This window comes from Numenius arquata, chromosome 12 (genome assembly GCF_964106895.1).
Source record: "Numenius arquata chromosome 12, bNumArq3.hap1.1, whole genome shotgun sequence".
NCBI lineage: Eukaryota > Metazoa > Chordata > Aves > Charadriiformes > Scolopacidae > Numenius > Numenius arquata.
Window position 1 is genome coordinate 4,018,043 of NC_133587.1, and position 16,947 is coordinate 4,034,989.

Here is a 16,947-nt window from a genome sequence, read left to right on the forward strand (position 1 = left end):
TTTCAGCAGTGTCACTGCAATGGGGACAAGGAGGAAGAGCCAGGTTTCAGCTGCGCATCCATTGCCCATCCTCAACAGCACCAGCCACAGACCCACCGAGGATTGTCAGAGACACAACGGGATGCTCCCACAGCCCCGTGGGCAAACTCATCCTTTCCACAGCAAAAAGCCCATGTGGACTTACATCTCTAAAGACACATTTCTTCTTTCCGTAGTGGATAACCTGCTTTTCACAGCCTTCACTTGAAGCTGAGTAAGAAATGCCACGTGCCAGCGGACTTAAGTGGGTGCTGAGAAAGTATGTTTCCAGACCAATGGGCTTCTTGCCATTTCACATTATTTCCTGCATTCATCTGTGCAAACAACAGTTGTATTCTTACTACTGTTTTGAACTGTACTGTTGCCATGCTGAAACGTTACTCCGTGACAGCAGCAGTACTCCTTGCTAAAGGGAAGCCACCCATGGTGCTGGGAGGCTGATGCTTATTCTGCTCTTACTGGTTATAAAAAGCCCACACAGGGAAAAGTGACTCAGAAAGATTAACAAGCCATCAGCAGCTCTTGCCCAGGTATTTTTTCAAGCAAAGCTCTTGCGCACCTTCTCTTTAGGGTGTCCTGTCCTCACCTTAGTGAACATCAGGAAAATCCTTGTGCTTTGATGGGACAGCTCTGCCCTCCCCGTGGGTCACACCAGGCTGCTCCAGCACTTCAGGAGAAGGACACAACAGCAGCATTGAGAAACCTCACAGAGAAACAGCAGACTCCCAAAAAACACCCTGTGGGAAACAAACGAGTCATCTAAATTAGAAGAACAAAACCTACAAGAGCTGTCGCTTCGGCAAACCTGTGATCTAATCCCGTGAGTCACGGCAGCAGTGCCTGGAAAGCAGCGCAGGCTGTGCTGCTGCTGTTCTTCCTTTCCACCACTTGTCCCATTGACTTCCCAACATCCCAGCAAAGCCCTGGGAGATTTAACCCCACCCCTCCTACCCTTCTTCCCCAAAACAGGTACTAGCAGCGAGCAGGTTATATTTTTCACAAGGGTGAATGGCTACCTGCATCCTTCCCACTGATACCCAGCCAGTCCCCCATCTTTCCCCCAGTGCAGCGACACGATGCTACAGGAGAGATGCTCCATCAGCAGGTAGCGTTGTCCCCCTTTGGATAATGCAGTTTCCAGCTCACAGATGCCTATTATTAATTATTAATTCCAGCATATAGAAAAGTTATCCGATGAGCACCAGGATTTGAGTTGGCACCATTAGGAGGGGAGACCTCATTACTCTCTACAACTACTTGAAAGGACACTGTAGAGAGGTTGGTGCTGGTCTCTTCGCACAGGTAATTAATGACAGAACAAGAGGGAATGGCTTCAAGCTCCAACAGGGTAGGTTTAGACTGAACATTAGGAAAGAATTTTTCACAGAAAGAGTGGTCGGGCATTGGAATAGGCTGCCCAGGGAGGTGGTTCAGTCACCATCCCTGGATGTGTTTAAGAGACTTTTAGATGTGGTGTTGGGGGATATGATATAGGGAAGAACTTTGTAGTGTAGGGTAGATGGTTGGACTCGATGATCCCAAGGGTCTCTTCCAACCTGGATGATTCTATGATTAGAAGGAAGTAACACTGGAACTGTGAAGACAAAGGAAAGTTTGAAGGAGAAAAACGTTAGGTCACAGGGAATGCCCATGGGGTGTCAGCGTTTCTGGGAGTTAAGCGGGGTAGAAGATAATCCTTCAAGAAAAGGTTAAAATTAACATCCTGATTGAGTTACAGCTCACAGAAATCACCTCATAGAAACTGGGAGGACAGGACTGGAGTACGAATGGAGCCCCAGGGAAGGCCTGGGTGTAAAGGTTGCAAGTCTTTAATCTTCAGCCTCTTCCATAACGGAAAATACATCAACATCAGTCCCGGATCCCCCGCCAGTTGGCTGGGAGAGCATCCTCGGAACTGGAAATACAGAGAGGAAAAATGCTCTTGAGCAGATGGAAGCAGAGGAACATGCAAAGATGATGTTACACCACGTGGGCTTTGCTCTTCAAAAGCCTTTTGCATTTATTTACAACATGGCATCTCTTGAGTCTGGTTACGCAGCAAATTTGTCCTGGATTGTGTCAGAGAGACACTTTAGGATCGCTAATTCCCCTCAAACATGGACTGTCCTGGCCTTGCTCCATGATCACATGGACCAAGGCATCTCACCTCACACTGAGAGCAGGGCTCCATGGGGCTGGTCCAAGCCATCGCCACCACCACCCCGTGCACAACCCCACCTCACACACGGGGATGAGCTCAACACAAGATGATACATGGGCACTATTAAAGTCTCCGCTCTTTGGAATAATTGGTCTCATTAACTTTAGGAGACTTGTGGAAAACAAATATGACTTCAGCAGAGTTAAATCACCTCCTTCTGTGGGACATCAATTATGGAAAATGCCATCCCAGAGTCTGCAGTGGACCACTCAGCACAAAGGACCATTATAAGTTTTAATCAGGGATTACTCATTATGGGATGTGCAATATGCAGGATTGCTTTCCAAACAATTTAATCAGGATATTCTAGCAAGGAGCAACTCTTCTGTGTTCTCATCAAGAATGCCACTGAATAGGGATGCTGCACAGGAGGGAGGAGAAACTGGAGGAGAGAAAAAGGAATAAAGAGAAGGAGAAATGCTTTAGAGCTGAGCACGGTTATCTATGATGCAAGTAATTAGCACAGGGTTATGATTATCACAGTGAACAGATCATACAGCGGGATCCTTCCACAAAAGCACTCAAGGGCTCACAGTGAAATTTAATATGAAACTGCAGTGCGGAAAAAAAGCAGCTAAACATACAGGCCAAGAAAGAACCGCCAGAAGATCAAGATATTAAATAAGCCCTGTGGGAAGAGAGTAAAGGGCTCTGTGCAGTAAGTCCTGGAGCAAGACGCACACACACCCCAAGAATGAAAAATAAGATTAAGAAAAGAAAAACCTGCTTTTGCCCGCTTCCCATGGAGCACAAGGGCAGGCACTTGCACTTGGCTAAAAGAGCCTTTTTTTTTTCCTCTGCATCAGCTCAAAGCCTCTGCCGTGTTTCCCCTCGTCTAGACATCTGCACTCTGCATGCAGAATGCGAGCAGTGCTTACGGCAGAGGGGAGATCTGACTTGCATTTCCCATCCCAGTTTGCAGAGACATAACTGATGACGCACTCTGCAAGCCGGGGAGGAGGCTCGGGGCTTGCTTCACTTTTTGCTGCACAGACACACTCCAAAAATCGCTCCAGCGCTTATAAGAACATTTACCAGTCACCAGGCAAAGCGTGGCTCAGGAGGAAGAGGTCTTGAGCACCCCAGTCCCACATCCTTGGCTCCGTCGTGACACACAGGGAGAGCAAACCAGCTCTGTAGCTGGGGAATCAGGCAAAACACATCCCCAGGGACACATCTTCCTCTTGCAAGTCGGGCTATGAAGGTGGATGGTGCTAACAAGAAATCTGGGAGATGAATGGGTCTCTGGTGACCCCCAGTGTGGCAGAACAGCTTGCCCCAAAGCACCCATCCTCACCCTCCTTTGAGCACCGAGTTTCCCTCACCAGGACTAACAGCAGTCGGATGGAGAGCAGATCATCTCCTCCTCTCAGGATGGTGCAAGTCTATGTCTGACTCTTTTTTTTTTTTTCCCCATTTATCCTGGTCTGAGCAGTCAGAATTAACTGACTCCATCCAGCAGCCTCCGTGAAGGACGTTCCCACTTCTGCTCCCTGTTCTTGAGAGCAATGCGAGGTGCCATTTAGTCGACAGGAAAATAACTTGTTTTAGCTTCTTCCCCTGTCATTAGTGGGCATCACATTAAGAACGTGGCAAATTGCCGAGGAGAGCAAGAAACACTTGTGCTAATCAGATTTAAACAGCTGGCAGCACAGTGCATCACATCGACTCACAGGCAGCAGATAGCGGATGGCACTCACTATCTGATGGAAGACGCCGGCATCCCTTCAGATATACCATTTTATCACCATCCAAACACAAAGTCCTCTCCATAGCACCACAAACTCCCGCACGCACCCATGGCACCTTGCTGAGGAGAAGTCTCTGCTCCTGTCTACCACTGCCCTTATAATTAGCCAGTGGGAAAGCAGAGCATCACCTCCAGTCTCAGCATCCCCCATTCTCGAGGCTCCTCAGCACCCTGCAGCCCTCACCCACCCCTGGAAAGCAAAAAGGGTGATGGCAAAGGGCCCACATCGGGCTGAGACACCAGTGGCATCGGCACCTTGTACTAATGCTGCGGGTGCTATTGATTACCAGAGATAAAACGAGGCACCGGTTATACAGCCATGTAACAACACCAACGAGGTGGGGAAAATGCAGGTGGAAAAGCAAAGCAGTCTTAAGCAAGCAAGATTTGGCTGGTCCTTCGTGCAAATCCAAGATGTTTGCAGTGTCCAGCATCACCAACTTGATGAGCTGAGATCCATGAAATAAGGAAAAAGCTCCTGCATCAGGCCTTTGCTATTTTATATGCTCCCCTTAGCATCCATCCCTACCTGCCCCCTTCCCAAAGCAGCCTGTGAACCCCATTTACTAGCCCAGACCACCCAGTCATCTCCCTCTAACCACTCTGGGACAGCCTTGTCTGGTCCTCCTCTGATAACAGGTATCTACTTAATGCAGCAGAGAAAGCCACGATGAGCTCCTGGCAGTGGAAAATGAAGCGAAGTAAAACTGGAGCTAGAAACAAGACAGTTTTTAATTGCAAGGGTAATTTCCAAACTTAACAAGGGCTTTCAGGGGGTTTGCTCTCATGCATCGCTCAGCCTTGAAATTAAGATGCGACGTAGGCAAGAGCTCAGACAGAATCGTGGGCTTGGGGCAAGGACGGGGGAAAGCTGTACATCTCGTGGGAGGTCAGATCCAATAATCAGAGCCATCCCTTCTAGTTTCAAAGGCAGTGAGCTCCCCTAACCGTGCCATAGCAACCGAGTTGAACGGAGTACAGAACCCCATGAAATTAAACCAGATCAAGGGTTTCTAAACCAAAATCCTTTAATCTGGTGTGATTTAACATAAACTGCCCTTCCGTGCATATCTGCAGTCTGCATGTGTAACCCCCCCGGTGCTGATGTTTTACCGGTCTCAGGTGACCGAAGCCCCGTTCATCCCACCTCGACTCACAGACCACACGTAGCAAAGGATGGGAGACGTGGCCAGATGCATCAGGTCTCCTGGATAATTACAGACTTGAAATATGGGACTTGTTTTCCAATGCAAAAGCTAGCAGGAATAAAAAAAAAAAAAAAAAAAAAAAGGTATAAAAGTACCACCAGTCCAGCTGCCTGGGAGGACAGCATACATGTATTTTTGCTGATGAAGCCCCAACCCAGCACTATTCAGAACTGCCACCAGCCAGACTTTGAACTTCTAGTAGGGAATCCAGTTGGGCTTTGGCTCCTTGTCCCTCAAGCAAGGAAATGCTGACATTCCAAATGTCCCTAAATCACAGCCTCTTTAGCCCCATCCTCGGGGCAGCACAGACCCACACCAAAGCTTCATCATCTCTCTGGGCTCAGCATCACCTCATCCTCCGGTTCCCGATGCGCTTCCCAGACTCAGGGCAACCTCCATGAGATGTCACGGGCTTTGCATCGCTCCTGCAGTACAGGGCTGTAACTGCACAAGGGTTCCTGATTTATGGAAATAATAGGGAAATAAAGCAATATATCTAACAACATTAAGTATCGTTAATCCCCTGAGCACAAAGCAATGAGAAAAGGTGCAGCTGTGTGTACCCAGCCCATGACCCACCGGTTCCTCACAATCCCACTCAGCACACTTACCACGGGCATTAAACGGACGGGGAAAGACAGTACAAAAATACAAGTTCTGCAAAACTCTGGCCTGCCCTGCTTTTTCCAGCTGCCAGCCAGCCAGGAGGAGCTACTCACTGCCACTGCAATTACCTGCATTAAGTTACCTCATTAAGGAGACCCACCTGCACCAGGGGTGTGGTGCCCCAGGTGATGTACAGGGATGCACCAAGATGTCCCTGGAGATTATCTTCACCCACACACTAGACAAAAGGGATACAAGGCTCACCCATAGAGTCTCCCACTTCTCACCTTGACCCTCAGCGTGTGATGTGGGTCGAAAACCCAAGAGAACTTCAGACTCCTGATGTCCACCCAGGTCCCAAAGTCCCTTCGATGGCAAAACATCCAACCTCATCCAGACCCCAGCACACCCTCACCAGCCAGACCAGCCACCCCCCTGTGCTTCTCCAGGCAGTGGATATCAGATTTTTGTGCCAACCATGCTCAGCCCAGGTATTCTCTTGCACCTTTTTTTAACAATTTGTCCAGTCGATTCTTTAAATATCTTCCCGGTCACTTGGGGACAGGAGATTTGCCCAGTTCAGCTCAATAATATAATTTGCTTTGTTTCCTTTATCCAGGGGACACAAGTACATTTTATACATTAACCTGAGCCTTTCACCAGCACAATTAATTCGGCGGGCTCAGCTATTCACAGGGCCATTGTTACTGAAAGACATACAATATGAGCTAATAAAATAAACAACAACATATGGGATTGCAGGGTAGATTGGCAGAACGTAATTAAGTGAACTGGAAACCGGCCAGGATAATAAAAGGAATTATTTTATTTGAATTTTTTTTTTTTTTTGATGGCCAGAAGTGATCTGGGCTTTTCATTCCTACCCAGCCTGGGTACAAGCTGGAGGACAGGCCCTGCTTGCTGTGGGGTGGTCAGCAAGCCCAGCTGAATCAGCCCATCTTTCCGCATAAGCAGAGGGACCCCACTGAGCGTGACTCCATGGGCTGAGCTCTGCTTGGCCAACTGTTCACATGAAGAAGCTTCTCAGAGGAAGAAGTTCATGGATTAGAACCAAAAATCTCACCTGGATTTTTATCTTGGCCCAGTACATCACCTCTGACACCCTCCCGCACGGGGCAGAGCATCACCTTTTTGTCCTCCTTCCCCCTTGGGAGACCACAGGCAGAGGACTCAAACACTTTGTACGCATGGCAGCCAACGCAGCTGGACACAGATCTCATCCAGGTTCTCTGGAAGAGCAGAAGATGGGATCCATAACTGCTGAGCCAGGGGATGGCACTCCCATGTTTGCCAGTTCTTGTAGACTCAGGCTCCAAACCCTGTAGGACATCTCCACAACTTCAGCACATTCCCACCATCAGCCCCCACCTGGGCCAGCTCCTCCTGAGCTGCCCCACAAAAGCCCCCTTCAGTCTTACCTAAATCACCCCAGGAGCTCCTCCAGCATCTCCCTGGGCTCAGCCCCCAGCCCCACACTCCAAGAGAGCCCCAAAAAAACCCTCTGGTAATCAAAACTCCAGTCCCTTCTTCACACCCCAAAATAGATCCTTGGTGGGCCAGAGCTACTCTGCCCAGGAAAAGAGATCCAAACCCTCCCACACCAGTTCATGTGATCCATCAGGCTTTTATTAAGGGGCAACTGGTGCCCGATTGGGCTCCTGTGGCTCCACCTTCCCAGTGCAGCCCCACAGCTGCATCTGCCCCCACCTGAGGCCTAGGGTTAATTAGTCCTTAGAAGGCTTTCTCATTCCAAGATCCATCACAAGCCCCAAAGATTTTCCCTATCCCAAAGTGATGCTGCAGCACATCTCCACCTGCCCTTTCCCCTCCCTCCATCACCCCGCTCAGCCGTCTCATCCCACAGCTCCATCCTGACCCCAAATACTCCCCATCCTGACCCCAAATACTCCCCACTGCTCCCAGCCCTCCTCCAACTGCCCACAATAATTATATCAGGTTGGCCTGTGGAGAGGGAGGGGGAAGCAAACCACCCGAGCTACAACTCAAGAGGCCAAAATGCCCAGAAATTGTTATTTCTATGGGAAATATACAGCTGCAGAGAGCAGTGAGGTCATGGCGAAAGGCAGAGCCGGGGAAAGTGAACCTCTTCCTTGACTTCTTCTGCCTCTAGAGAGCATTGTTGCATTTTCTTCCCAGCAAGAGACAGGAACGGAGGCATCTCCCCGCGCTGTGAGCAGAAGCACTTGAAACGCTGCAGTGGCACACGGCGATCTGACATGAAAAGCCCTGAACACCTCTCTTCGGCGAGCGCCGAGGACTCACAAAGCCTCCCGGAGAAGGTCACTGTGCTTTCGGATCCAGCTCGCTTTCCATCAATCCGCGCTTCGCTGGCTTACAGCAAAACACTTGTAGGGAAAGGGCGGTTGTTCCATCTGGAAAAGGGCAAAAAGGCTCCGCGGCACGGCCGGCTGCAGGCAGGGAATGAGAAGAAGCTGCTGGAATGGCTGGCAGAGGGAGGATGAGGAGGAGGAGGAGGAAGGAAAGTCCTTACGTGGATTTGCTGACATGTGATGTTCACCAAGGCCCTGGGCAAATACAGCCCTTGCTCAGGCTCTGGGAATGAGAAATAGCCCCCGGTGAGACCTTCAGTGAGCCCAGCCTGATAGTGGTGTTGGCATCCCTCTGCTCCCATCCCAGAGACCGGTCACCCATGTCCTGCCTGTGCCCTGCCTGTGCCCTGCCTGCAGGATCAGCCCTTCTGCACCCTCTCAGCAGGACACAACCTCTCCTTTCCACCCCGCTATTCCCCATCCACCCATTCCTCACCCCTCCGCCCCCCGCTCCCTGATAAGCCCTACTCATTATCCCAAATCAATTAAAATATATTTTTAAAGGACCATCACTGCTGTTAGGGGAGAGGAAGGTTATTACTGGTCCAATTTGCCATGGCTGAAATAATGACTTTCTCCCACACAGGGTGAGTCAGGCTGCAGCTCCCCGAGCCTTCGGCGGCGGAGGGACGAGGCAGTGTCTGAGGGGAGCTGGAGGGTGATCTGTTTAGGCTGATGGTCTGATAAGAGGGCAGCAGAAATTTGTGAGAACACGCCATAATGAGCTGAATTCACGCAACCACTCAGCGCGCTGGCAGAGCTGTTCAAAGCGGGCATTTCTTCCATCTTTATCTTCTTCAAACCAGGACCAAGTCCGCAGCCTTCCCTGCTTGCAGGGCGGGAGAAGGTGAGTGATGGAGCAGGACCAACGCAGGGGACAGGATGGAACCGGAGTCACAAGGGCAAAGCAAAACCACCATTTTGCATTACCTGCGTTTAGAAAACTCCCATCTGCACATCCAGCATCTCTCAGGGGCGGACAAGAGCAGGACTTCAGCTTCTTCAGGTCACGGCCACCTGCACAGAGCAGAGGGAAGCTGGGGCTAAGCAACGCTTTGCATTCAGTGCTGCTATCTGTGCAGCCAGGGCTCTAGCTCAGCGGTTGTAGAGGTGGGGGCAGAGGTTTGGGGTCAGCTCTGACCAGCCTCTCAACCTTCCAGCCCAGAGGAGAAGGGAGCTGGGATCCTCTAGGGACAGTCAACCGGCTCAAACAGCAGCTCTCTTAGACTTCACTGCTCCAGGCGAGTAGCTGAGCTCAACCTCACACCATTTCTACAGCACTGGGAGCAATTTTTCTTTTTCCCTGTGAAAGAGTTAAGCATCCTCCAAAAACCTCGCGGGGGCTCAAGGAGTGGAAATTACTTGGAGCACAGCCTGAGCAACCCCTCCGCTGCGGTTAAATTTCCGAGAGCATCTTCCCAGCCCCTGGAGAGGAGGCACCTGCAGCGAGGAGGCTGGGACCGCAGGACTCCCCGGGCAACCAGAGCTTTCCCGGTAATGAAAATCAGCTCCCTGAAACCTTTGGATACTTGGAAAATATTCAGTTCAAATTGAGAGCTGCTGTCTCTCATGCACGGCCGGCCAGTGCGACTCGGAGCTCCCAGGTTTCACACAGCAGCTCTGAAGTGTCTCTCCCTGCTTTTTTTCCCCCGCAATCTGCTGAGCAGATTTCCCCACCAGCTGAGAACTCAATCGCTGTGTAAACCCTGGCCGACGGTGGGGAAGACACGGTTCTCCTGCCATCGTGCGAGCTCTTCCCTTCTAGGATGATTAAAGGCTTGCTTTGGGGGCTCTGGGCAAGGAAGAAAGGTGGCTTTGGTTTTTTGGCTACCAGTTTTCCTTTATTCTGGAGTTTTATTTGGTTTCGCGCCTCCCCAGAGCCCCACTGTCTCCCTCTGCCCTGCTGTTGAAGCAGATGATGTGTTACCCCGGTCCCAAAGATGACAGTCCTGCCAGCTCTCCTGTCATCGGCCTCCCCTTCCACGGATGTAGCACTCATTTACGAGCACTCAGCTTATTGCACCGCTTCACTCTTCCCCATCACACTCCAATTATCATGTGGCAAAGGAGCAAACACCTTTTTTTTTTCCCCTTTTCCCAGATGTTTGGTTTGTTTTTTTTTTTTTTTTTTAAAATGCCACAATTTCATCCTGATATTGTAAATTGACAGTGACTGGGGCAGCAGAGATGTGGGTCTTGGTTTCTCAAGCTTCAAATATTTTCAGTCTTTTAATCTATCAAGTGGATTAACAACCTCAGCATCCTCCCGACAGGCGAGAGGTGAGTCCCTGAGGTGTGTTGTCACAGGAGGGTCGGGCGCTGGGGACCGGGCCAACTCTGCCCAGCAGCCCACTGGACCTGCAGGAGGAAAACAAGCTCACAGCCGGGCAGAAGACAGAACATCGAGTAGCTCTTGGCCACAGCAGAGTGACTCTCAAGGTGGAGTGTGTGCTTTTTCCAGGCCAGAAGCAGCTGCCATCATAGTATCATAGATCCATAGAATGGTTTGGGTTGGAAGGGACCTTAAAGATCATCTAGTCCCAATCCCCCTGCCCTGGGCAGGGACACCTCCCACCAGACCAGGTTGCTCAAAGCCCCCTCCAACCTGGCCTTGAACACCTCCAGGGATGGGGCATCCATCCCATCGAGCCCAGCGAAGGTGGCAGGGCATCCAGGGCATTCATCTCTCCTTCTCCTGGGTGCTCTGGAGCCGGGAGCCATCAAGCCATCCAGAAAACAAACATCTGGGAGCCTGCATGAGCCTCTGATGGGCTGACAGCACCCTGTGCCCAGGACACAGATATGACACACCACAGAAGTGACAAAACCCTCCAGGATTTTCCTATCCCCCTCGCTCCGGGCACTGCACACACTCCTCGTGCCCTGGCTCCAGGCAGACCCCAGCAGGGAGCTCGTGCCAGCTCTGCCATGAATGAAGCCACCGCCAAAGCAGCCACCCCATTCCGCAGAAAAAAAGCTTCAAAAAACCACCCTCGTTTGGGGAGAGACCATCACCGCGTCCTCATGGCCGCAGACAGCCCCAGGGGCCAGCGGTTGTTGCTTCCAGCGGGTCTGACTGGGCACGGCTGGAAGCGGCCCCCACGTGTCAAAACAGGGGCAGGGAAGAGGGGAATTCGGAAGTTGTTTTTGTGACTTTTCTTCTGTTATTTTTTACCGTGGCGGTTCTCCAAGTATTAAACAATTGGTCGGCCGAGGGATACCGCTGCGAGGTCAGGAATTATATTGATGTTTCGGCTTTCCCAGCAAGGCTGGGATTCACCGAGGAAGCCAGAGACTTTAGACACCTCTTTCCCGGAGGAGTCCATAAAGGAGCAGAGACGTTTCCCCGTTGCACGGCCAGACCAAAACACACCCTAACGAAGCCCTGTCACCCACGCAGAAATTAATGCATGGCCTGGATGCTGCAGCAGGGTTTTTCCTGATGCTTCGTGAACGATCGCAATGGACAGAGAAAGCCAGAAAATCAGCTTGGACCGCAAATTCAGGTGGCCGTGCACTAGAAAAAGGCTATTTTTAGCCAGAGAATAGGAGACATTTCCCTCTGTTCAATTGCCCTGTGGTCGGTATTCAAAACCCCGTGGCCCCTGCAAGCAGAACAGAAGAAGGGGAGCAAAGTCTTTGTCCTGCGACTTCTTTTTAGCGCCGGGCGCAGCAGGAGAGCCTGCCCTCGGCACCGCGCGGGGTCTGGCGAGCTCTCCGTTTTCACACCCACTCAAGCAAAAGTGTATTTTCTAGCAAAGGAAAGTATGTCAGGCCATTGATTTCTTGGGCAACCGCACTGCAGAATAGACAGAGCTGAACTCAGTGATGCATTAGGCTGTTGGCTGCAAACCAAACACCCAGTAAAAAATGCTTGAAAAACAATTTTTTGTTGTTTTCCTGGTGTATTTGGAGAAAAACCTGCCTGCTCTTAGGCCTCCCCTTCTGTCCTTGGCTACTCCATGCCAAATATGATGGGGGGGGTGTCACTTGGGCTCCCTCAGCATCACTTCATGGTGGGACGCTTCCATTGAAAATTAGGCAAATGGAAGAGAAAAGGCAAAATGACATGACCCGTTGGGAAGAGGCATTCGCAGCCAGTGGGAAGTGAGAAATTATCCCCAGAGGTACAGCCTGGGGAGCCTGGTCTGCCCGACAGCCAGTGCTGGTGCCGGGAAGACGTCAGCATCCCATCTGCATGGAGCCAGAGGGACCTGAGCCGCATGTAGAGCAGGCTGAAACACCGGGATGCATCCTCCTCACCATGTACCACCATTCTGGGGTCAAACCATGACCATCCACAGGATGACGAGCAAAAGCCCATGTCCCCCCCATGCTAAGGAGCTCAGCGCAGGAGCCCGGCAGCCGAAAGGGCTGCAGAAGGCAGCAAGGCAGCTGCTGACACCTTTGTCTGGAAGGATTTCCAAACCGACTCTCGGCAGCCGCACTATGAATATCCAAAGAGGATAACGTCAGCCCTGGCTCGGGGAAGCAGGGGAGGATCCATAGAGAGGCATCGCATTAAATCACCTGCCTTAATTGCTTTGCATCTGACAGCGACGTGCAATGAAAAGAGCAGCCCCGAACACCGGTAGCTGCTACGAGACACCGAGCAAAGAGCCAGCTCCCCCTCTCAGGGAGCGGCAGAGTCCTGCTAACACGCTAATGACAGCAGCCCACCCTTCTGCAGGGGCTGACGAGGGCTGAACAACACCCCGTCTTTCATTTGACGCAGCATTTAATTGGTAGGTGTTTGCCGTGTGGCTTTGCAGGGCTTTGCTGTGCCTCTGATGGAGGATGAAGCTTGGCTGCGTTCCCGGCAGGAACACCAGGCACAGGAAACGTCTGAAGCCTCCCCCAAATTTCCCCGCTTCGTGTTCCCCGTAGCTCGCAATGTCCTGGGATTTCGGATGCTTTGATTACGAGCACGGTGAGTTTTTCCTTCTGGCCTCCAGTTCCTCCTGGTAGGTTTGGCCAAATGGAGACACTCGATCAGAGGAGCAACGGTTGGCACCGCTCCTCCATCCACTCCACTTTGCTTTGCAAATGCTGAATAACAGGAAGCAATTGGCTGGCAAGACTTGGCCACCATGGGCTCCATCTGCAAACAGCGGCACCTAAAATGCACCCATCCATCAAAAGAAGGCAGAGGCAGGTCCACCTGCAGCCCCACACACTTGGTTCCGATGCACTGTGTATCAACCAAACTGCAGCAAGCGGTCCAGAGCTGTCTGGAATTGCAGGAGAGGGTCCAGAGAAGGCCATGGAGATGCTGCGAGGGCTGGAGGCCCCTCTGCTGTGAGGACAGGCTGAGAGAGTTGGGGGGGTTCAGCCTGGAGAAGAGAAGGCTCCAGGGAGACCTTAGAGCCCCTTCCAGTCCCTAAAGGGGCTCCAGGAAAGCTGGGGAGGGACTCCCTATCAGGCCATAGGATGAGGGGGAATGGTTTTAAACTGAAAGAGGGGAGATTTAGATTAGACAGTAGGAAGAAATTCTTTGCTGTGAGGGTGCTTAGACCCTGGCCCAGGTTGCCCAGAGAAGCTGTGGCTGCCCCATCCCTGGAGGGGTTCAAGGCCAGGTTGGATGGGGCTTTGAGCAGCCTGGTCTGGTGGGAGGTGTCCCTGCCCAGGGCAGGGGGTGGAACTGGATGATCTTTAAGGTCTCTTCCAACCTGAACCATTCTGATTCAATGATTTATTTCGGTCCAGAGATGCAGAGACTGAAGCTGTCCTGGTTTAATGGGGCAAATTTTACAAATACAACTGAATTCCCCTGGAAACATTCATCTACAGGAAACGTTTTCCTTGGAAATCTCAGCAAAGTGGCCTAGATAGAGATATCAACCTGGGGACACAGAGGCACCATCACATCTATCAGGTGCTGGAGGATTTGCCCAACGCCAAACTGGATCCCTGCACGACTCAGCCACCCTCCTGTGTCACAGTTAGATGATGGCTGGATGGACCCCACGCCTTGCCCACTCCATCACTGCTCACCTTGAGCTCCTGACCTTCCCAGGCTGCTCTTCCAAAATCCCCGTGCGTCCCAGCACCACAGGCTTGCTGACATACAGAAAGAAAACCAGGTAGCTTGAAGGGCCAAAGGAATTACTCACATCGTAATTTCTTTAAAGAACATTTCCAGGCATGCCTGGATAAATTATTCACAAAGAATGAGAGATGAACCCATCTAGAAAAAAAGGAGAAAAGGCCGTTGGGATCAGGCCAGCAGCTTTTTCCTGTAACGCTACTGCCAGCTTGCAACGTTTGTGTTTGCTCTCCGAAAGAATATAGCAACTATTTACATTGGTTTAACGGAAAGGGGCTTCGTAACATGAAATAAAACCTGAGCAGATCAGGAAGCAGAGAATAATGCCGTACTCCTGGATAGGCAGGGTGGTAGGAAGGGGGAAACCCACCTCACACTTGTAATAATAAAGAATAATCATCTCAGAACCAACCCGGCTAATTTTTACTCCATTGCCGCGCGAGCGCTAAGAACATTAAAATTCTGTTGCCATTTTTAGGGAAGAAAACATATTTCAGTAGTGTTTGTTGGAAACACCATTAGGATAACAGTCACCCCCGCAATGTTTTATTGCAGGCATTTGCTTCCACGCTGCCATTCGCAGTGATTACTCCCCAAATTACTTCTAAACACCCAAACTACAGAGGGAAGGAGTCAGTCTAGCGCTGGGATTGATAGCTGTGGTTTCTCTGGCAAGACTAATAAGAATATATCTATCTCTGTTGCAGTGTTTTGCTCCAAGAGGATCTGGAGCACTTGGAGAAGCGGGGCAAATGTTTCTCCGAGACAGCAGAGCTGACTGCAAAGATGCAACTTGTCACCGCACCCCCCGGTGAAGCCAAGCAGATCAGAAAGCAAAATAGAAGGACAACTACTAACACCCTGTAAAAAAGCCATTTCTCTGGCATTTATGTATTTAGAAGCGGGGGGAAACCCCAAAAAACCTAAAATTTGCACAAGGCAGTTGCAAAGTGCATCCCACAGCAGCGTGAGGTAACAAACACCTGAGATTTCTGCTTCTTTAATCAACATTTAGTGCAGGTTTAATAACGTGTATCAAGAGCAGGCAGGCAAAAGGAGTTTGGGAAACGACAGGAAAATAAAGTAGATAAATGCACTAATTGCAGCCTATCTGACAGCTCCGCTTTCTCCTCTACAGCTGAGACTCCAGATCTAATATTTATACATTAGGTAGGATTGATTCCCTGGGATAAAGCTTGACTCGGCGTAGGGTGACAGCAGTGGATGGATGGGCACCGTATCTCACCAAATCCCGGCAGATTGTTTTGTCCAGGTACCGCAAATTGAAAAAGAAAGTATCTTGCAGCAGGGACCAGCCGTTTACAGCAGGGAAGACTGGATCGACCTGATTTCACAACACATTTGAGCAGGGTTGCTTTACACTCCGAAATAGCAACAGTTTTTTCATGTATTTGTGTGTTTAGGAGCAGGCAAATGGGTGTAAATCCTTCTGGGAAGCTCCTGCCCAAACAATCCGCATATAAATAAGAGGCCCCGGCCTGGAAAGCCGTCTCTCAACCTCATCCCACGAAGAAGAAAAGAGCTGAGAATGGAGAAGGCAGATGCTGATGGATACAGCCCTGCAGAGGTCAGGTCTAGAGCGAGAACAAACAGCAAAGTCCACCCAGCTCAGCCCATCAAGCAATCATTGTCCCAGGACCTGGTGGGGGACACCCTGAGGCTTTAACCACATCACTTCACATCTTGATTCGCTTGATTTTTGATCCGCTCTGGTGAAACCCCACCTGGAGTCCTGCATCCAGCTCTGGAGACCTCAGCACAGGAAGGACATGGACCTGTTGGAGTGGGTCCGGAGGAGGCCATGGAGATGCTCTGAGGGCTGGAGCCCCTCTGCTGTGAGGACAGGCTGAGAGAGTTGGGGGGGTTCAGCCTGGAGAAGAGAAGGCTCCGGGAAGACCTTAGAGCCCCTTCCAGTCCCTAAAGGGGCTCCAGGAGAGATGGGGAGGGACTCTGGATCAGGGAGGGGAGCCATAGGATGAGGGGGAATGGTTTTAAACTGAAAGAGGGGAGATTTAGGTGAGATATTAGGAAGAAATTCTTTGCTGTGAGGGTGATGAGAGCCTGGCCCAGGTTGCCCAGAGAAGCTGTGGCTGCCCCATCCCTGGAGGGGTTCAAGGCCAGGCTGGATGGGGCTTTGAGCAACCTGGTCTGGAGGGAGGTGCCCCCCCATGGCAGGGGGTTGGAACTCGATGATCTTTAAGGTCACTTCCAACCCAAACCATTCTATGATTCTATGATTCATCCAGAGCTCCCCTTGTTGAGGGGCCAGAGCTCACCTTTTCTGGGCTCAGTGTTTTCAATGGCTCCATCACTTCAGACCCCGTGAAGCCAGGGAGGTCTGACCAAAGCCCGTCTCCCTGCATGGAGGCAGTCAACATGCATTTTGGCTTTCCTGCCCAGTTTTAATTCCAGCGGTGTGTCCAAAGTGGCTTGTTAAAATGTTTGCTTCCATTTAGTGCTTATGCAAAGAAACAGCCGAATCTGGGGTGGCCTCAGCTGGTTGTGCAACTTGAAGGGGAGGCCTTGGGGGGGGCTTTATCCAAGGCAAATGCCAGGCAGATAGCATCTTCCCGGATCGCAGAAACCAGCTCCCTGTCGTTGTATGTAACCACAGCATCTGCAGACCCTTTTGCGTGGCAATCAATCACTCGGAGACTTGGTGGCAAGGCCCTGGCAGGGACCGA